The sequence below is a fragment of the Rhipicephalus sanguineus genome, chromosome 9 (genome assembly GCF_013339695.2).
Source record: "Rhipicephalus sanguineus isolate Rsan-2018 chromosome 9, BIME_Rsan_1.4, whole genome shotgun sequence".
Taxonomy (NCBI): domain Eukaryota; kingdom Metazoa; phylum Arthropoda; class Arachnida; order Ixodida; family Ixodidae; genus Rhipicephalus; species Rhipicephalus sanguineus.
In genome coordinates this window covers 114,968,896-114,974,895 of record NC_051184.2, presented here as the reverse complement: position 1 = coordinate 114,974,895, position 6,000 = coordinate 114,968,896, and positions in this window count along the sequence as shown.

Genomic DNA, 6,000 nt, shown 5'->3' with positions numbered 1-6,000 from the left:
CGGAACCGCCCTGCTATTTCACATAGACATATTCGTGTTTCTTTTTTTAGGTCACCGTAAAGTCTTTCTTTCATTGTTACAAATCCGCAGGTCCGCAGAGCTAGAATTAAGTGGCAATGTGTGATTAGCAGTGAGATACTGCGATGCTTTATGTCACTAGGATACGAATTACGTTTCTGGGCGGCACAAGTCCTCTCGGAGAAGAAATCGTAAAGTATTACACGGTAGTGAGTATGTTGCTAACAAGCGCTTTGCACCAGCAAATAAGTAGAATATAAAAACTATTGCCAGTGTCATGTCATCAATCAATTGTGAGCGTTCACTGTGTAGTTATCGCCTTCACACGATGCATCACAAAAAAATATCGCTAACGCCGTTGTTACTCCTCTACGTCTGTCGGGGGATGCGGTATTGCGAAAACGGTAATACGCTCACGGACAAGACAGGACGGCACAGTGGCATTTGCGCCATCGTGAGGAGGATTCTTCAAGACGCATGTTCAGCAGCCAAACAAATCCCAATAAGTTGTTTTGGAATGAAACTAGTATGCTTTGAGCAAGAAGGACAGAGCTTTCGGGTTGCAAACATATATTACATTAAAATACGCAAACTTGGTCGCAGTCAAGAAATTTTCAAGTAAACGCTTTTGTACATAGGTCTTTGCTGCTTCATTATATGAATCTATAATAGCAAATTCTCCAATGTATCGAAGTATATTAAGATGCCATTGGGAAGTGTCGTATCGGATACAATAATTCGGGAAGTATCTTGTGTCGTATGGCGATACAGTTTAAATTTATCTTTGCCCAGCCCTGATGCAATGGGTGCGAAAGAAAAGTGAGGGTGACAAGGAGTGACGTGAGGGTTAGGAGGAGGGAGGGCAATGTAGAAAAAGATAAAGAACTCAGTCTACGTTCGCCACGTGGTGGCGCCTAATTACCAGCTCCGCGTTTACTGCAGATTGCACACGCGTGGAACTGGCTTTCATTTTTTACAACATCTCCTCGCTTTTTCGACGTCATATCGTCATTACAATAGCTGAAGAATGCTTTTTTCTTGAGTTCTGTCGTAGCTGCTCTTCTCTCCTTTCTGTCGTTCCACGAAGAGTGAAGGACCCGTCAGCGGACCCATGCGTTGCTTTAGTGATTTACGGGGAAGTTCCTCCCGCATATTAGATTGCTGGTTCCACCCACCTTCGGTTTGTTATGCCTCTCTCTTTCCTGATATTGAGGCAGCTCTCCCGATGCTAATACCTGCGCAGCCAATCGAAAATGCTGTTTTCACTTTTGAATAAACATCAGTGTACCATCTGTGCTCAAGCTGTGAACATGAGAATTTCTTGCCCCCGCGAAACCGAGCTTCCTACAGTTCTAAAGCCACTACTCCCGCACAAGAAAGAATTGCCGATCAGCTTATCTTAGCAATTTATTGCACTGTATATTCATTTTTAGCGATAGCATTAAGCAGCCCGTGCCGCAGAAAATACTGTGTCCATGAGTGAAAAATCTTTATGAATGCAAACAAATAAAATCCCGGATCCAGCCTGAATGTAAATGAGGCATTCTGCGTGACAGTGAAGTACTTGGCCATATAGCCACGACACTGCTTGAAACAGCTTCGTAAAAACATTCTATACAGGCGTCATGATAATCGCTAGCAGAGGTCATATTGTGTGGCAAAAGCGTGGAACCACAGCAGGTGTCATACCATGCGAATTACATAGGGACAGGGTGGCTTCTTCCCAACCGTTACAAACGTCTCAGCCATAACGTATTACCATCGTCGTCGGCCACAGAATCCACACAGTGCCCGTATTACCCTAAAGACGGGTGGTGGCCGCTTCGCTACATTGCGATTTTGAAAATATGGGCGCAGTTGGTACTATTCAATTATATTTGAAAGTTTACACCGACCAATGCCACTATCACAGACGTTCCTTCCCTCACGTCTCGGTTGAGGTGTCCGCCGAGTAGCGAAGTGTGGAAGAGAATGAATGGACAAGCTAACGGTGTATATTAACGCTCTAGAGCGTGCTCCAATATTTTTGCACACATAACGTAGCCTGTACGACACAAATTCACGCTACACGCAGGCTCCGTGGGAAATGCTAGTCAACCTATGTGGCAATGCACATTAAGACAGAAACATAGAAGTAGAAGTATGTCTGCGAAGCCTCTACACAAATGTGTCTTCTACAGTAATGTTGGGGCGTGACGCTATTGGCGTTTAATGTTTGAAAGTGTTTACGGGTGAGAATTCGTGTAGCAGGGTTCGTTCTTGTGCTAGTTAGTACTAGTATAGTTAATAAGGCTCGTAAAACTGAAGACAAGGAAACATACATTTCGTCGGTTACGTCGGTGTGTTATTTATGTCTTTGTTTTGTTTTTAGGGGCGAAGCTCCTTAAGGCGGCACCCGTTCGTCCCTCGTAGTCGTAGTCGTAGTGCGTAACCAGTATTACGCTTTGACCTCCAAGGTGGTGCCGGTGGGAGATTTTTCCTGTGCGTTGTTGAACAATAAAAAATTCGCAGCGGTAGCTAAAAGCCGACTTCTTCTGTCTCTCATTCCCATTAGCAGCCATTCTTTACCTCCAAGGTAGTGCCTGATGAGATTTCTCCTGTGCGTGATTAAACAATAAAAATTTTGTTCAAAACGCCGTTGATTGATGAAATAAACCGACGAAAGACGCCAGATGTTTTGTAAAAGCAAAACGGAAGAACGCCAGATGTTTCTAAAGCAAAACGAAAAGACGCCAGCTGCTTAACGAAAGACGCCAGATGTTTTCTAAAGCAATGGTTTTCTAAAAAATGAAAATTCACAGCGTACATGTAAAATTAAAGTGAGCTGCAAGTCGTCATAACTCATCGAACCTTTAGTATAAACGCGCCCGACCTCACGTCGGTGATGATGTACTGGGCAGAATTCACGGAAGATTCACGGTTTACCGATGAACCTCCGCAGCTTCGCCCACTCATCATCATTCACTCCGTGGATATGCTGTGATTTTTTTGGTCCCTAATAACTATTCTAGCATGAATTCAACACTCAGTTATGTCCGCTCTAAAGATTCGGATCTATCAAGCTCAGGAAAAGAAGACTGGTCTTAGTAATTTGTTGTTTTTTGCCTCCACTTAGCCGACCATTCAGTAGTTCTCATGACAAAGGAAGGCGTTCTTGACGGCATCGATGCAAGCTACATACCGGTAAGAACTTCATATACGTGGTCAACTTCTGTGAAAATTTTGTAAGCTCATTAGTAACACCACAGACGGTGAATTTAGCCTAATGAAGGGAAACATTTCATGTGCGTACTTTGTACTCTTTCTTTGTTTTCTACGGCGGTCATTCCTCTCATGACGAATTATCGTTCTCATTCCTTATTCGGGAAAATAATCATAAAAATGCGTGCAAACATCTTTATCCCCAGGCAACAACTAGTTCAGTTGCGTACATTATCTACGCTGAAGAAAACTCATACTTACGTCAACAATACCTTAGCATAAAAATAGGGTAAAGGCCCAAACAAAACAAAATGGGTTCACCCGATTGAAGAAGACAGCTAAGAACAGTAATATCTGCCATTGCTAAGAAGTTTCGTAAAAAATTTCTCTTGAGGCCTGAAGCTCGAATTATATTTCATAAAAACAGCAACACTCTTCTAAATAAGAAATCCTGGACTATAAGTTCGGCTTTTCCTGTATACATTACAAGTCTAGTGTCACTGGTGCAGGCGGAAGGGGGGCGTTCGTCATCGTCAACCTGACTACGCCCACTGCAAGACAAAGGCACTCCCACGTTTCGCCAATCAACCCGGTCCTGTGCTTGATGCAGCCACGTTATACCCGCAAGCTTCTTAATCTCATCTGTCAACCTAACTTTCTGCCTCACCCTCAATCAGGTGTCTTGGAATCCAGTCAGTTACTCTTAATGGCCAGTGGTTATCCTGCCTATGCGCTGCACGGCTTGCCCCTGCCCATTTCTTCTTCTCGATTTCGACTAATATATCATTAACACCAGTTCGTTCTCTGAACTACTCTGCTCTCTTCTTGTCCTTAAGGTTTCACCTACCATCTTCCTTTCCATGACTCGTTCCGGTGAGGCGGGTGTTCGAACGTACCCATCTTCCAGCCCACAAATTTAATTTTGCATGTTTATATATAGACGAACACATAGAAACACGAGCACGAACGACTAAAGGATGGTTGCACTCACCCAACCCCCTCCCCACCCCACCCCCGAAAAAAAATTCTGCCTACGCCACCATCTGATGCATTTAAACAATAATATGCTGTAAACATTTTCTGTTATTTGTACCGCTACGAGGTAATGTAAGAATGATGAAAAAAGATTGTTAAAAAGAATACTCACTTGTGCGACAAAAACATTGTTAAAATGTAATCACAATTACGCATAAAGTATTCTTTTTCTAGTCTTCATCGCCTGTGCCAAGTAGAGGTTTACATTCCACCATATACTAGCATTCCCTCCCCCTCCCCCCATTTGCTTGGGGGAGAGGGAAGGGGCGAGCATCTCCCTATCTCTGAGTCTGTTTTTTAGATATTTAAAATTATTTATGTTATGTATTTCATTTATTTTTTTTTATTAAAGATACTGCGAGCCAATGTTTTGGCCCAAGCAGGAGCGGCTCAATACACATGATGAAGCAAAAGATGGAAGAGCAGCACTCCTGTGAAGACAGCCATTAAACCATGTACAGCAGTTGTACAAATTCAAACACCACCAAATTAATAAAAAAGAACGATAATGCAGAGTTTGGGCAGAAAAATTATTATACTAGACAACATAACTAGAAAATCTGCTGCAGCGCTCAAGTGTCCTCGGAATGAAACTATATTTAAAACTGTTAGTTCTTGCAAGTATGGGGCAATTGAATGCTCTTGAGTATGGCTGGTCCTCCGGGTCGTGATGGTTTGAAGCATTTGGGGAGGATGGATTTATTTTTTCTTGTCAAGCAACTGTAAGGAAAAATGAGACACGAAATTTTTCTTCGTAATTCTAGTTCCTGAATGCCATTTACGCTCATCAAAAGGGCGGGCGAGTCCTCCCTTTTATATTTCGCAGAAATGAATCGAAGTGCCTCACGGGAAGCACGCTCTAGTTGCTTAATGTCTTTGTTATTGCGTGGGTCCCAAGCAGTCCCAGCATATTCTAGCTGAGACCTTAAACAGGCAGTGTAAGCGACTAATTCAGCCTGCACTGGCACGAAGAGCTAGGGTAAGGGCCAGTTGGTTGTTCATAGTGTAAACTTTATCGCGCTGACAGTAGACGAAAGCTGCGTAGAGGGAAGGACACGGGACACGGGGAGTTGATAGTCCGCGCTTGCGTTATCCCGTGTCCTTCCTTCTACGTAGCTTTCGTCTACTGTCAGCGCGATAAAGTTTACACTGCAGTGGCACCTTTGTAAGTTTTGGCTCTAAAAACCATAATTCACGTAAGGCTTATGCACAAATATTGGTTATGTGAGGTGACCCACTAACCTGGTATGAGGCCTGGTATTTGCACTTTTCTTCCACTGTTATTGTGATACTGCCGAGAGAGTATAACAAAAAATGCTGGGGAATGTTTTCCGTGTTACACGCATCAGTACAGTAATTTCTGCATTCAAGTCCATATCCGAAACATTATATCAAGTAAAAATAGGTGAAATTGCGTCTTGTTTGTCTTTTTATGGTCATTTGGCGAAGAAATTTGTTTATATAGTAGGCAGTCATCCACGAACAATCTGGGGGTTCAACCATCTTTTTTTATGTTCGTGCGTGCATTTGTATGTGTGCGTGTATACAGACACGCGCAAAATCGAAAAATGTTTGCGGGGGGGGGGTTCAGCCTCCCACAACCCCCCCCCCCCCGCCGGCTTCGCCCCCTGGCTTATATGTCACCAAAATACCAGCAATATTTCTTACATTTCTCCGAGCAATGCTTCTTTCAATAATGTATTCATATGCTCGTCGTTGCTCATCGCGTGTGCCCGCATTAATCGA